We start from the raw sequence: 15587 nt of genomic DNA on the forward strand, positions 1-15587 counted from the left end.
GTGTTGTAAAACAGTAGTTTTCCACATTATTTTGCACTTGGTCAGTGCTTCTTTATAACTATGAAATTTCCTCGTTGTGTTTTTGATGACACAAATTACAGGTTTGTAGAAATAATGCCTTTGAGAGCAGAGGGTGATCAACTTTTGGTTGTTAGTTAAAGAGACATTGTATTATGTGAAAGATCTTGCACGTGTGAAGCTGGTCTGCATGTACTACCTTTTGTACCCATTTGAAATTGTCTAAGATCTATAGAATGTGAAAGAAATGTGGTCATAAAAAAATCATCTTTTCCATCTTTCGGATACAGACACATATTTTTGGCTTTTTTGGTTTGATTTCATGGAACTTTAGATCGATTGAAATCATTGCTGGTGAAGAAATGATATAATAACATGGTGGCCAGAGATGAGTCACCACTAATTTCATGTTCTCTTTCTAACCCGCTGTTCATTTGTACCATTCAAGCACTGTGGATGAACAGAGCCCGGCCAATGAAAAAGCCCAGTCATGACATCACAGTCATGCAGTGTGGCAGATGGATGGGGGAGATTCCAGAAAAAACATCAGAAACACAGCAGCAGAAGCGGGAGTTAAACTCTTGTTTCATTATTTGCCCAGCAATGATCAGCAGAATTGGTTAGAGGGTGGCATCCAGCCAGAGGTCTTGCTTACGAGGCAGGAACACTGTGACACTCCACGGTTACTTTAGGATAAGGAAACCATAAAATAATCACAGCCCTGGAGAGTGCCATTGCTGTACATCCATCATCATTCCTCCATCAGCATGCTTCCCTTATGAGGATACAAGAACCACAGCCAAAGTGGCTCCTCGCCTTATCCTGTGTACATGAAGTAAATGAAGGAACGTCCTTCACAATACAATTGGAGACTATGGGGAACACTGCACAGGGACTATAGATCTGAGGTATTGTTCCAGTAACTATTGGGAGACAGCCGATTAATCTCCAATTTTCCAAGTACATTAACAAAATGGCCAGCTGATGAAAGCCTCGGCATGCAAGGTTGCTATTGGTCCAGCTGGCTTTGCTCCAACAACAAAGCCAGCCAGCTGCCTGATAATCCATGGGTTTAGCTTCTTCCTGCTAACTTAACTCTGTTTACCGTTATCAGAACACCGATCAGAAATACTGGCAGCTCAGGAGGTATCTGGTCGTCCATTACACTAATCGCAGGGTGGGTGGATCGATCCCCCAGCTTCTCCTGTCCTCATTTCAAAGTGACCTTGGGCAAGACTTCCGGAAGGGCAGGCCAGCACCTTGAATGGCAGCTCCCATTTAGCTAGATATTGCTGTCTATATGCTGTAGAGATTTATAGAGCTGTGTATCATCAGGATGGGCTGATTATGCAGCCAGTCACATGTTCAGTCAGCAGCTGCAGGACAGGGACAGCTGTGACTTCCTGAATCCCAACTACTGATACTGTTGCCAAGCCAGACTAATCACAGCTGGAGAAATCTTATTCCAATAAGATATGATGCAGTTTATATTAAGTTCTTGAAAAACCCAGAAACATTTTGTGATCAGGAGTATTATCTTTATAATGGTTGAAAAAGAAAAGTGCTTGAGGTTGTATGGAGCATCTTTTAACATGTACTGCACAGATGGTTGAATCAGTTCCAGGTAATTTAGGATTCAGAGCATCTCCCTAGTAGCAACAGAGTGCTACTGAGGGGTTTATTTAACTTATTGAACAACACTTGGTGACATAAAAATGATGAATTAATGAGCAAGAGTGTGTAAATCTGTCCACTCTGTACATAACATGAAACTAACCACTGAAGGAGCAAATTACACATTTCCCCTCGTCTTATCAAATCAGCTGTTCAATGAAGTTGGATTATTCGTGGTTTTATTAAATGATCAAAAGAAATGTAATAAAGTGTCATACTGCTACTGGCGTGTCTGCCTCACAAAACATAAAACTTGTCCATCTTCCCTCTCTGTGTGTCTGTCTTTTTCTCTCTCTTTTTTTTAACTTCTTCCTTTCATCCTCAGCCAGACGTTTTTTGGATATGTAAGATGTAAAAAAAATGCAGGAAGGAGAAGAAGAAAGAAAGGACAGTTCTAAAGGAATATGGCTCGTATTAATCTGGAAATATTGCTTTACCTCATCTGAACTAAATTACTGGGCTGAACTCGCTGTCCTCAGAGAGCAGGCAGAGCGCCACCGGCAGCCCAGATGGGCAAGGAGTGGTCGGCAGATCTGTCACCGTGACCACGGTGAGCACATGAACCCCTGGTCTGTCCTGCTTTGTAGCAGTCCTTTCATACAGCGGATCAAAAGTGTTTCTTTGTTATTGTTGGGCTCGGATTTTATACTCAGGGGCAGCGTCTTTGGAGGAGAATCCAGAAGTTTTAGACTCTTTCTCTCTCTCTTTCTTTGTCCTGTTTCCTGCTATCTCTGTGGCTTTGTGTATGTGTATTGTTAGGAGACCAAAATACACTCTAAACAAAGATGTGAGAAGATGATAAGATCTGATCTGTATTGTAAAATATTAAGGATATTCTTTTAGTTTATGTTAGCATTTGAACAATTCTATGACTGATTTAAGGACACAGTCAAACTAGTGCCTGGTTGTTGTGTGAGTGCACATTGCTGGAGGCCATGAAATCTATAGTTAGACGAGAGGAGCTGGCTTTTGGTGTGGCTACAGCTTGCCAAGGCTTGCGGTTTCCACTGGTAAGGAGCAGAGGCAGGCACAAGTGACTGCAACCTCTCTCACTGCTGCTCAGAGGAATTTAAAGGTGTGATTGCACACACTACGAGTAAACACTGGCCCATCTGCTCTCTCTCTCACCCATAACTGAGCAAAACTGACACACAAAAATGTCACTACGCTATATAGTAACATAGACAGGAGCCTCAGAGAGACAAGACATAGATATATGACTATTACATAATATCAATGGCCGGTGGCACCGAGTCAAGCAGTACTTGTTGCTCATAATTCCACCTGTCAGTGATGAGGGCCACTCTGTTTTTATTGGAATGGTTTATAACTGTGAAAAGGTGCACAAAGTACTCGCTCACATCAGATGAAAGGCTTTGTTGCATCACTCCACTGTTCTCAGATGCGTACCAGTGCTTGCCTCCAGTGAGGCTTAGTGTCATTGTGTTGGTCGTTCAGTAGTTAGGGGTCAGCAGAAGAGGAGGATCGGGCTGTTTTTTTTTTCTTACATCAACTCGTTTTCACCTATAAAGAATCTACAAGACCGAAGCATCCTGTGATTTATCTCCAACGATAATCTTTCATGAAAGAAACCATAAATTAACTTGCACATGCCTCTGACAACAGTCTCTAACAGAAACCAGCAGGAATGCTATAGTAGGTAATGAGTGACAGGCTCAGTTGCCATAATACTTCAGTCACAACTACCAAACATATACAGTACATACCACACTGTACCTCTGTACTTACATATTACAATGAATAAAAATAAAGGCAAATTACATCAAACAATCTGAACTAAACAACGGTTTGATAACTGATAATGCAGCCAAACAATCATGCAATCAATCAATCATCAAAAGTGAGGAATAATAATAATATTAGATACCGTTATTTGTGTTAGTATTAGTGTTTGTATTGAACGAAATTAAAATGAACTTAAAATAGAAAAAGGAGGACAAAAGCTCAATAAGGGAGGAATATCAGAATGGATACAAAAAATTGCCATCAATATTAGGGGTGTCCTTAAGATTTATTATCCTGATCCAAATCTGAGTCTCTTTATATTGAGTATCTGTCTATGCAGTCTCTGATCTGATATAGATATTTTCTTATATAATTCAGCTGCACAGTGGCCTAAAGTAAACAGTTAGTACAGCAATTATGCTGGACGGGTGAATATATCTGCATAATAATGCATGCATTATAGCTTTCCATCGATGGTTTCCTATGCTTGTTATGTTTTGTATAATATCTATGGAGACAGGTTTGTTAGTTTGCATCCATTGCAACAGCAAGCTTTGACCAGGATTTAGACAGCATAAACAAAATAATGAAGTTCAACTGTTCAACAGTTTTCACCAACAGCAGCATTTTAAAGACATGACAACTGACATGTAACATTGTCAACATTGAATTACATCTACCTGCAAAAGCTCAACATGCACAACCCTCACAATGAGTGTCAGTCAGGCAAACTGCAACCAGAACAAACCTGTGTGGTGTAGTATATTGATTTATCTATAAATGAAACGGGTGTATTGGATATTTGTCTATAGTAGATGTGAAATTAGATAAATTAATCAGATTTCCTCTGTGACACTCCTCCATCCATTCCGACTAGTGGCAGACAACATCATCATGACTGCCTACATATGTTAACTCATCAGGAGATGTCATAGTTCTATTTCCCACCATCTATTCACATCAACTCTTTAGAAAGGCTGTAATTTCATCACATTTTCAACTCGGATTGGCAGCTACTGTACATCGACTACTTCTTCTGTATGTATTGCATGCCTGGTGCAAGCTACAGCATAAATTGATGCTAAGTTAGGACACTGATGTGTGATGCACCTTAATTGAATGTAATATGTGTAACAACAAGGGTGTGCCAAAAAGTTGGCACACCCCTCCGTCATTGGAGAGATTGATTCTGATCAGCGTCTCCTGTGTTTGTACATTCACCTGGCTTGCTGGCCGACCTCTGACCTTAGGGAACACATGCCCGTGGGAGAGGGAAATGTGCCCGTGAGAGGCCCACTCATGGGCGGCAGAGTGGTTTTATACACAGACTGGCATTATCTGCATCTCCTGCTCCACTCAAAGGACAGGGCCACTAAATATACCCTGTGAGGCCTTCCCATGCTCCTCTGGGCTCGGAGGATGCGGCCGCTGCTTGGGCCGAAGGCCAATGACATGGCTGCCGACCTCCACGAAAAGTATTTTTAAGGTCAATTACAGGGTACAGTGCCTTTAGATGGCCGACTGGTGCTGAGGAGGCCTCATATTAAAGGTTTATGTGGAGAAGGACCAGAGAAGTCTGCCTTAGCTCACCCCAGCTCCCATTGTTACCACACACCCACTGAGACACTGCACTGAAGGATTCATGTTGTGATATGCAATCTGTGTGTGTGTGTGTGTGTGTGTGTGTGTGTGTGTGTGTGTGTGTGTGTGAGAGAGAGAGAGAGAGAGAGAGAGAGAGAGAGAGACAGAGAGAGAGAGAGAGAGAAAGAAAGATCATCTTTCAAAGATGGATTATTATTAAGTAAAAGATGAATCATTAAACTTAAATATGTTCTTGATCAAACATATTTCTTGTTCTTATTTGTGTTTTACCGTAAAAGTCAGTAGAGGAAAATACATCACATTTATCTAGAAATTCCTGTGAATTCTGCAATCAATGGCTTTCTCCAAGCATGTAACAATGCATAAAGCTTACAGTGCTTACAATTAAAAGTTAGTTTTTTTTCTTGTCTGTCTTAAGACAACACTCACATGCCCATATGTTCATTGAAAGAGTTGAGTTGAGAGTATTGTTTGCTGCTCTTCCCAATGCAGTTCCAATGTAAGGGATAGGGGACAAAATCCACAATCCTTGTTCTGTGCTAAAATACATGGTGTACAAGTGTTACTTAAATGGAGTGAGTTTTCCTCCAATGTTACAATCTTACTTGTATGAAATTCCCTCTTGCTGTTACTATCCCAACACCAACACTCAACAGGGAAAATTTCGCAATAAAAATACTGTGACCTATCACAAATAAAGTTTTGCTTTTTTATTTGAAATTGCATTTTTGCACAAAACGAGGACTGTGCATTTTTTCCCCAATCTCTTGATTTTGGCTTTTTTTTGGCGATTTCTTCATGGCCAGTTTGAACAGAATGAATGATTACAGCGACCAATTACTGTCAATCCATGTGCATACTGTTATGGGCATGTGAGTATTGATTTAAGATGTGAACCTGTTCTTCAATATTATATTACTGATTTGATGGTGGTTTAAATGGTGGTACTTACAAAATCACTTTTCAGCAATCTGGCAGGCTTCATAATCATGGACAGAAACACAGTCTCAACAGAGAGAACACGTAGCGTATTCATCCATGCAGACACAGACAGATAATAAACACAGGATAACAAAAACACTTTGTTGCTCATTAGAGGGCTTATCGTAATCCTCCATTCCCATACAAACACACTCACACAAGCCCCATTCTGCATACATAGGCCACACACGCTGACCGACACAGCTGACCAACACTCAATATAAATGAAGATCCAGTGAGATGATTTTGGTCCTTTTCATGATTCATTCCAACATGACTCCGGCCGGCCATAAATACAGGCCTGTCAAAATGTGTTCTACCCCACAGAGAGGGGAGTGGTGGAAGGTACAGTAGACACCATTCACCTCTGTGTGTTTGGAGGGGGCAGAGGGAAGGTTGGAGTTGGTGGCTTTGGTCTCCCTGAAGAGTGAAGTATTGATGGGACAAAAGTGAGGGTAAGGATTGAAAGGCCTATTTGTGCAGATGAGGGCCGGGCATCTCTGTGTTTGCTTTGCTGTGGCTCTGCTACAGTTCAATAGCAGCTCTATCCACCTCTTCTCTATTTCAACCCAGACGCTTTAATAGAACAAAATAAAGACACCGGAAGATGCAACCCAAAGAGGAAACATCGATATGTGTTTTAGTATTTAACTCTATCACTTTATCACTGTGTTCCAGACATAAATGACATTTTGAGTCAGTTACCCTTCAATTAGCCACAGTTTAGCCTGAGACACCAGTCTAGCAAGAGACAGCATAGTGATTATCTTATTTTCACTGTGTGAACATGATTAGCAAATGGGTTGGGTTTTTTATGTGTCCTTGGGTGAAACCATTATTTCTCCTATGCTGAGTGAATGAAAAAAACATTTCATGAAAAACTCTAAAGTGAATCTTTGCACACTAGATGGATGATGGATGGACGATAGATATTCTTCAGTGGTTTATGTACTAGTACAACTATGCAAGCAGCACATTTTGCCACAGGATTCATCGAGTTCAACCAAGATATTCACTGGTCTTTGTGAAAAAATATTGCAAGGAGGACCTAAATGAACATAAATCATTCAACCAAGATTCTTGTGTATAATGGTTCACTTTTGATTTTTTTGTCATATGATTTCTGCTTTCGTCAACATCTAGGATGGTGTTCTTGTGAATGTTATGCTCAAAGTATCCCAGTATCATTATCGCAATTTACTTCCAATGTCAATGTTAAGTGCCAGTACAGGAAGTAGTTTGGCCTTTATGTAGCAAGGCTAATCCACCTGCAATTAATATCCATGTCAACTGTAACCATGATCTTTCCCCAACCTTACCCAAGTGTTTTATTTTTCACTGATTCAAACTTTGTGACCAGTATTGGCATTGATACTGACCTTATAAAACAGATTGGGTATCAGCCAGGACATGACCGATCCACACTTAATACAACGTTTTTGTTAATGTCATTGTAAAATTCAGTATTTCCACTATCATAGCTGGCTACCATTTTTACTGCCACAGTAATCCCTGGACTCATAAAACAATTATTTTTTAAAAGTGATTTGTAACGGTTTTGGAAAGCCGGAGTGCATTACAGCTGCTAGATTGCGTAAACGTAACTACAGGTTGTTTTTGCCAGCCTGAATTTTAGACCTATACTGTAGTTTTTTTATGAGGATGTGTTGGTTAAATAACAATGACCCCATAGAGTTTCAAGCAGTGAGATATATCAATTTTAAATTTGGGAAAGAGAGAGCACTGCTATCAGAATTGGTATCTGGAGAGAAAACTTTGTATTGGTGATTCCCCAACCTCAACTCACTAACCTTAATCAAGTATTTATTGTATTTGATAACCATTCCTCAAGCATAATTAATTTGTCATAACCACTATCTTTCCCTAACCGTAACTACCGTAGTTGCCATGCACAGATATTGTAGAAGCAAACATTGTCACTGAATCACTCAATCATCCGTGTTTTTATCTGGTGATTTTGTAGGAGAGGAAAACAGTTTTGCAGCTGAAGACTTTTCACTTCCATGAACTCGAGGCACTTAGCATGGGCCTTTTCCCCTTGCTTCAACTCTTCCTCTTTCACCTCTAACCTCCCCAATTCCACCCCACCTCCCCCCAGCCTAAACCCCCAGACTTTTTCTTCCTGGGAACATCATCACTCCTGGTCCACATGGCGGGGCGAGTACACATCGCCAAGCTGTTAAGTCTACACTGGCCGGGGTGCCCCGTGTTTGCCCTGGGGGAGAGCATGTGTTCGTGGCCGCTGGGCTCTCTGGGTCAGAAATGGCACACCAGGGTGTGATGGGCTCTGCCCGTTGCTGGTCATGGCCATTGAAGGTGTGAAATTCCCAGAGCTAAGGCTGGCCACTCAGCCCGGCAGCCCCGGAGCCCAAAAACTGCGGAGAGAATGGATGTGTTAGACATTTTGGTTAGCCACCATCATCTGTGTCTGAGTCGAACCCACAGACTCATTTTTCTGAGGCTCTTTCTTGTCTAAATGCACAAACTGCAACTGTGCACAAACACAGAATACACACACAGAACTGCTCCTTGTGTTTGTAACACATTGTATATTCTTGCTGTATATTCTCAATATAATTGCTTTTATTGGACACTTAAGGTGTGTAGCAGTCAATGAGTCATGGAATATATCACCAAATGTAATTGCCCTCAGTACCCTTAATTGAGAGTTACAGGAGCTTTGGCATTGGCGGCGAAGGGGAGGCCTTTCATTGGGGCTCTGGGTGTGTCAGCAACATGACCTGGAATGACCCTGGTCCATCTACGCTCCCACTGTGGCAAAATCAGGTTGCAGATATCATTTTAAAATGAAGAAAAACAGTAGACTTATTGTACTTTACAGGCTCTATTACCATGCCAAGAAGCTACAGGCATGTCAAGCTGTTGTAATTATTGTATAAAATGTAGACTTTAGGCTTGATCTATTTTTTTTTTAGAGACAAAGATACTTCATTGTGAAGTCTTGCTCAAGAAGCAGTGCTGGTCAACACACATTAATGACTGTGAGTGCACTGACTGTACTGGCACACAGCCAGGGTAGGACACTTGACTCCACTGTCATCCTGCCATGACTACACTGATTCATCCTTTCTCTCTTTGAGAGCCAGAACTGGTTCCTAAATGTTGTTTCCCTGTATTTTTTTTCAGAAGAAAATAGAGCTATACTGTTTAAAATTAGGTGAATGTTAGCAAGATCGTCCTATTGCTATATTTAGCTTTATGGAAATATATTTAGCAGTAACTGTACAGAAGCTCAATACATGTCTGCCTGCACATTGCCTGCAAAAGGTCACAGTTTAATAAGTTTTTTTGACCCAAGTGTTTCTCCCTGAGGGGAGGTTAAAATACTCAAAGATCAAAACACGTTGGTGTTTTATTTTTTTAAATTTTTTTCTCCTCCAGAAAGAGAGAGAGTCCATTTAGTTTAAGGTTACAGTATAAAACATTTTTTAATGCCCTATATGAACTAAAAATACTTGTTTAGACTAGTATAATACAAGCCACTGGTGTCCTGATATGCACAGGACCCACGTCTGGGTTTAAACAATCTCCATATTCAGCTTGGAACTGTTAAGGAGTCGAACTTAGGCTCCCTCACTTTGATACATCTCACAAAGGTTTTCTGTGTTAAGATCACAGAAAGCCCCCTCTCTTTCCATCTCCTTCAACTCTGCTTTCAATTCAGGTTGTTAAGAGTGAAATTTGAATTTCACAACAACCTAAGATTGAATTCTAAAGTCTAATATGATCCCAGCTGCCTTCCAAAGGCAAGTTGTCTATGATGAACTTCATAAACTTAAAATCTATTGTATGTTCTTGTTCCATTTATCAAGTTTAGTTCCCTTGCATGCATATGTGATCATACCACAACTATTTTTGCAGTTATTGGCGTCAAGGGGTTTCATTCTGTACTTTAATATAGTACTCCCTTTTGGCCCATCCCAACTTGGTGTTTTGCCATCTCTGTGCAATGCCTGAGAGTCAGACTTTTTCCTCTGGGCTTCTTGTTTTTGGCTTTTCTGTTACCTGAAGTTCCTGTGAGATGACAGTGTTGCTCTTCCTCTAGCCTGCTCTGTTCAACCAAGTGGTGTTAAGCTAGTCATCCAAGTATCCCCTTAATCTGATATTTATTGTTGTCCTTTTTAATCAGTATGTCATAATCAGTGCTTTCATATGCGATCAGGGAAACAATTGAGGTTTTCTGACAGGACACAGCTCTCTCTTTCAGGCTTTAAGAGCTCTCACCCCAATCTGTTGCTTGTAATGAGTGGATTTTTGAACCAAGCAACATGTGGCAGGCACGCATGACTGTGTTCGTTTGGACTGAATTCAGTTTGCGCTAACAGGAGTCAACAGAAAAGATAATGATTTTTATCATCTTAATGACTGCACTCTAAGTGTGCTGCACTTTATCAAATGAACGCCTGGAATAAATGATGACATGCTCTTTGAAAAGAACCACTTCCCTTTGTTATCAAATCAAGAGGCACAAAGGTTCATCCTCCAAAAAACAGAAACCCAACAGGCTTACCAAGATGTTGTTTAAAGTGGTTACTGCCAAACTTTGACTCATCCCTGTCTGTAAATGGACTGTATGTACATTACAGCTCAACTCAGCCCCTAGTGGCTAAACAGAATATTGTGTCCTTTTAGTAAATTCCACTTTAGTCCTAAATGCCAGTTTTAGATCCTGAAACACAATCACATCTTTCTGCTGCAAAGTGTGACTGACAGCCTGTCATTATTGTTCTAATTTAACTTATTATATGGCCGCTTTGTGCTATTTATATCTATTTACTATTGTTATGGTAATGAAAATATTTTAATTATATAGTCGACAGTAAACAAACAATGGCTTTCAGATGTTGGATTAGTGCTTTATCTGTCACTAAAGCCCCAGATTAAAGACATGAAACACCACAGACGGGCTGTCCGTGTCTCTGGTTTTGGAGGATTACTGTTTCTTAGCAATAAAAGTGCACTGAAATGAGTTTGTCTCCCCTTTTCTCTCATCCCTCTACCAACCCACTCCAACTGTCTCAAACCCCAACCCCAGGCCAGGGATTTCACAGCCTACAATGAAGGCAGCCCATAACCTTAAGTACTGTTTTGTGGACCTGTGTAAATTTGACACCATTATGCCACAGGTGGTAATGTTAGTGCAGGAGATCGCCAGAGATCTGTGTAATCCCTGCTTAGCTCATCGAGTGCTGCTAAAAAAAATTTGCTCCCTTTTTATATTACATCATGCTGACTTTTTTGTCCTTCTGTTCTTCTCTGTGATCTTTTGAATTGTTTAAAGCTTTTTCTTGCAACCCTCCTAATGTTAATATTGAAGTTCTTCTGCTTATTCTTGTTGAGGAATCAAGTTAGTGCCTCTGTATGTTGGACTTGTATTACTTTATTTTAAGTCAATGTGGAAGTACTTAAAACAGGGCACAACATTGAGTGGTGGTCTGGGGGGATGTAGTGAAGCAATGTAATGTGTCTCTTGCTAATTTTCAGCAGAATCAAGGCATTTGTGTCATGCAGTGCACTGGAGCTTGACCTCATCTGCTTTTTCAGAAAATAAGCTCTCCCAGATTCTACGGAAATCATTACTTTAAGCAATCTTTTGGCATTGCATGTCAACAACCTACAGCACATTATGACTTTCAACGAACCCATATTTGCAAGTTGTTTCGATAATACTGTGTTGCTCCTGCTTTTTTCCAAAAGTTAGGTGAATTCATCTTTGCCAACATGTTTCTTTATTACAAATAGTTCAAAAACTTTAAGCTGCACCATTTTTACTCTTCTTTTTTTCACTTTACACCTCTATTTCTGTGCCATGGCCTGGTTTAAACTGGCAGACTTGGTAGAGCTAGGTTTGTGTGTGGTGGCACTGGGGGCAGGGTGCAGTACTTGCCTTGGTTGAGTGTACCCAGCCCCTCATAATTATAGACAGTAAACAGCTAGTGCTTTTAGGCCTATTTTCCCCGTCTGATGGGGAGAGAGTTCACTTTGGCATAAGAAGAAAAGGCAGAGAGGATGAGAAGGAGGGGAAAGGCAGTCTGAAGATGGACAAAAACTGTCATCCTTATTTTGGGTGTTGACGATATGAGCAGTTTGCCAAGCGTTAGTGAGACTTAGAGACAGGTTTATAGACACACAAACACACAGAGACAGACATTGTCCCCACCCCCTAGAACCCAGCACACACACACACACACACACACACACACACATGTCTTTTCTTGAGCAAGTCTTTTGATGTGATCTTTCTTACAGTAAGTCTTAATTAGAACGTCCAAACAACTCCTGCTTAAATGTGTCTCTTCTCTTTTTACTTTTCTCCCTAAAACTGTCAAATTGATCACCCGTCTTGCTCTATGTCTCTCTCTGAGTGTGTCTATGTTTTTCTTTCCGTCTGCCTGCCTGTCTGTGTCCTTCCCTCTGTCTCTCTCCCCCTCTCTCTCACTCAAGTGAATCCCCACTGCCTCACACTCTGCACTTGGTCCAAATTTAATTCTCCTCCTTCTGTTTTCCTTCTTCGTTTTACTTCATACTCATTTAACAGCCCCTCCTACCCCCCACCTCACACACACACACACACACACACACACACACACACACACACACACACACACACACACACACACACACACAGACACTTTATCCTTCCCCATTGCATTTTCAAGCGCTTTCCTGGCAAAACTGTTAAGCTCAAACAATTCTGGGGGAGTGCAGTTAATGTAAAATTTCAAAACAAACAAATAACAGTTTGTGGATTCAAACCATATGCTATATGCCATCTCTCTGTCTCTCCATCTCCTTCCTCATCTCTCTCTGTCCCTCTCTCTCTCTGCACTGCACAGTGCTGGCAGGCGGTGGGATGGGAGGTTTTCTTTGGCAGTCTGCTCCCACTCTCTTGGCTGGGACAGGCCCTGGAGCGTGCTACTGGCTGAGAGTGTGGAAGGGAAGCGGGGAGGTAGTGAAGGAGGGAGGGAGGGGGGGAAAAGAGGGCTTAGGAGGAGGGAGAGTGGAGGGGTGGAGGCGTGGTCTGCAGCTGGTAATGAAGTCTTCTCTTTTCATCCTCAGAAGGCAGAGTGTGAGTGGACGGGCCCAGGCTCTGCGCGGCTCCACTGCTTTCTCTGCCTGTAAAGTGTGCCGAGCGCTCTGCGCTGCGCTGCCTGTGCGTCTCAGCGGCCGTCTCCACAGCTGAGAGATAAAAAGAGACTGAGACAGAGAGACCGCTACAGTCATGAGGCTTTCCCTTGTGTCGGCTCCACTGCACTTCTCTTGAGGTAAGACTTCAGACTGTCTCTTCCTCGTGTGCTGCTCCTGCCTGTCTCTCTCTCACTGCTCTCCTTTACTGTCTGTCTGTCTCTGTTGATTGTTGTGGTGGTGGTGGGGGGGTGGAGGGGGGTGGGGGGGGTTGGGGTGTCAAGGGGGCTGTCCGGCTCAGGTCCCTCCCACTTTTAATGTGCATGTGTGTGAGTGTGTTTGTGTGTGTGTGTGCACATTCAGTGTGTGCGATAGTAGGTAGGCGCGTGTTTGTGCATGCATTAGCGTGCACACACGAATACACTATATTTGTCTGTGTATTTGAACATTTTCTACACTGTTTATGTATGAAAGCAGACTGAGTCAGCATTTACTGAAAGGTTTATGCTAATGGTGATAAATGACTCCTACTGGTCAGGCAAGGAAGAGGGTCAGACTGGGGCTGAGAAGTTCTGGAAAGAAAGATGAGACATCAGTTATGAGATGGGAATTTCAGTAAAGGTCGACTGGAAGTGAATATTCTGTGATGGTGATGTTTTTTTTCAGAATTGCTTTAGTTGTCAGGTAAATTTAATGTCACTGTGTTGATCTTTATGAAGTGTTACTGTGCTGGTCTGGGCTAGTTCTAATGTAATATACAGTCATAACCTCTAATTTTAAATGAGCTGTTAACTTTTGTACAGGGCTGTGTTACTTCACTTTTACTATGTGTGTGCACGTGTAGAGATGTTTATTTGCACTTTTGATAGCTGTTTAAGGCAGATGGACGCAACAGGCTATTGGGGCTCATCTCTGTAAATAAAAGGGACAGGAGACAGTCTGTACTCATCTGCAGCACAGTGACACTAGGCTTTGATGTGATTTCAGTGGATCTGTCCTCCTCCCCGCTGGGCAATTCAGATCCGGCCTGCGACTCACTCACTTTCATCCACATTCCCTTGGAAATCCATCCATCTGTATTCTTTCACTCACCTCCTTCCTGCCCCCATTCACCCTATAAGTTCTTGCACCCTGATACCCCTTGGTGAGGCCTTGACCCCCTATCAACACCTCCGCTATTCTCATAGACAGTATTCCATGGTTTTGCTTTCTATCGGCACTACAGTTGTCTGACACGCTTCTAGAGAGCGGGTCTTTCCGATACCTCTCCCGGAAAAAAAAACCTAAGCGACTTTCCATTAGTTTCTGCTGGGCCATGAGAATTATGGTTTCCCAAATGAATAGTGTACAGGAGCCCGGCTTAATTGAAAAAACACAAGCATGGTCTGCCATGAAGGAGACGGTCCTTGTGTCACTGTTGAACTGTGCGAATGTACTTTCCAGAGCTGGAGAGGGGGAGAGAAAGAGAGAGAGGGAGGAAAATACAAAAAGAGCATGAGATAGGGGACAGACAGAAGGCTAAGGCAAATAAAAATATGTAATAAAAGTGTCGGAAATCAAAAGGACGGACTGAAGGAATTGTGGATACTATATAATGTCGATTTGGAAGCAAATACAGGGGAAACATCAGGAGACACAGAAAAATGTATAAAATTTCTTCTGGGTTCCTCCAGAACCCGGAATAAGGCAGTGCTGTGTAAATGTGTGTATTTGCAGTTTGGCTTCATCTGGTCTGTTAGTCAGGACAGTGTGTATAAAAGGGGATTTTAGCAGGATTGAGTGGCAGAGGGAGGCCATCATGAGACTGTTTGCTGGTCATTAAATCCCAAACGGCAACAGAAGAACCCACCGTAAAACCTGCTTGATTGCAGTCCAGTCAACAGCAGCTTCTCTCCCATGATTTTCCCAACAGGGAGTCATCATAACAGTTAACCCTAGTGGAGCAGTTAGTTCAGCTGTGAGAGTGTCTGTAGTGTAATCAGACCACCAGTGAGCCTTGAGGGTAATTCATTCTATATTACAGCATGAACAATACTTGACATATATTAATATCTGCCTCATTATGTTTTATTGTGTCTGCTGCTTCCACATCCTCTGTCGCTCTTCACCCCCTGCAGTCTCTCTCCCACCCTCTCTGCTGTGTTTGTGTGACATGTTTGTGTGGCAATCCCATATGGTGATGATTGAGACTCTGTCATTGGATCAGATGGCACATTTGTCACACACATGTTTGCCAGCAGCTGCTGTTGCTATGGCTCTCTGGACTGCAGGGGAAAGCATCTCTTGTTGACTCCCTCACTGGGTGGCTCATTTGTTTGTCAGGGCACCATGACCCCTGACCCAGCTACCACCCCCAGCTTTCACACTGCCTGTTAATGTAACTCTAGACTCCCTGACAG

General features: G+C 42.0%; 1 protein-coding gene across 1 annotated transcript in view; it reads left to right on the plus strand.

The window, feature by feature from the left end:
- The window catches only part of LOC122986101 (zinc finger protein 469), a 65394-nt gene that overhangs the window by 10124 nt on the left and 39683 nt on the right, over nt 1–15587 (plus strand). The window contains exon 2 of the mRNA XM_044357189.1: nt 13123–13328. The gene's annotated coding sequence lies outside the window, so the exon portion shown is untranslated. The remainder of the gene's footprint in view (nt 1–13122; nt 13329–15587) is intronic.

Source organism: Thunnus albacares, chromosome 7 (assembly GCF_914725855.1).
Source record: "Thunnus albacares chromosome 7, fThuAlb1.1, whole genome shotgun sequence".
NCBI lineage: Eukaryota > Metazoa > Chordata > Actinopteri > Scombriformes > Scombridae > Thunnus > Thunnus albacares.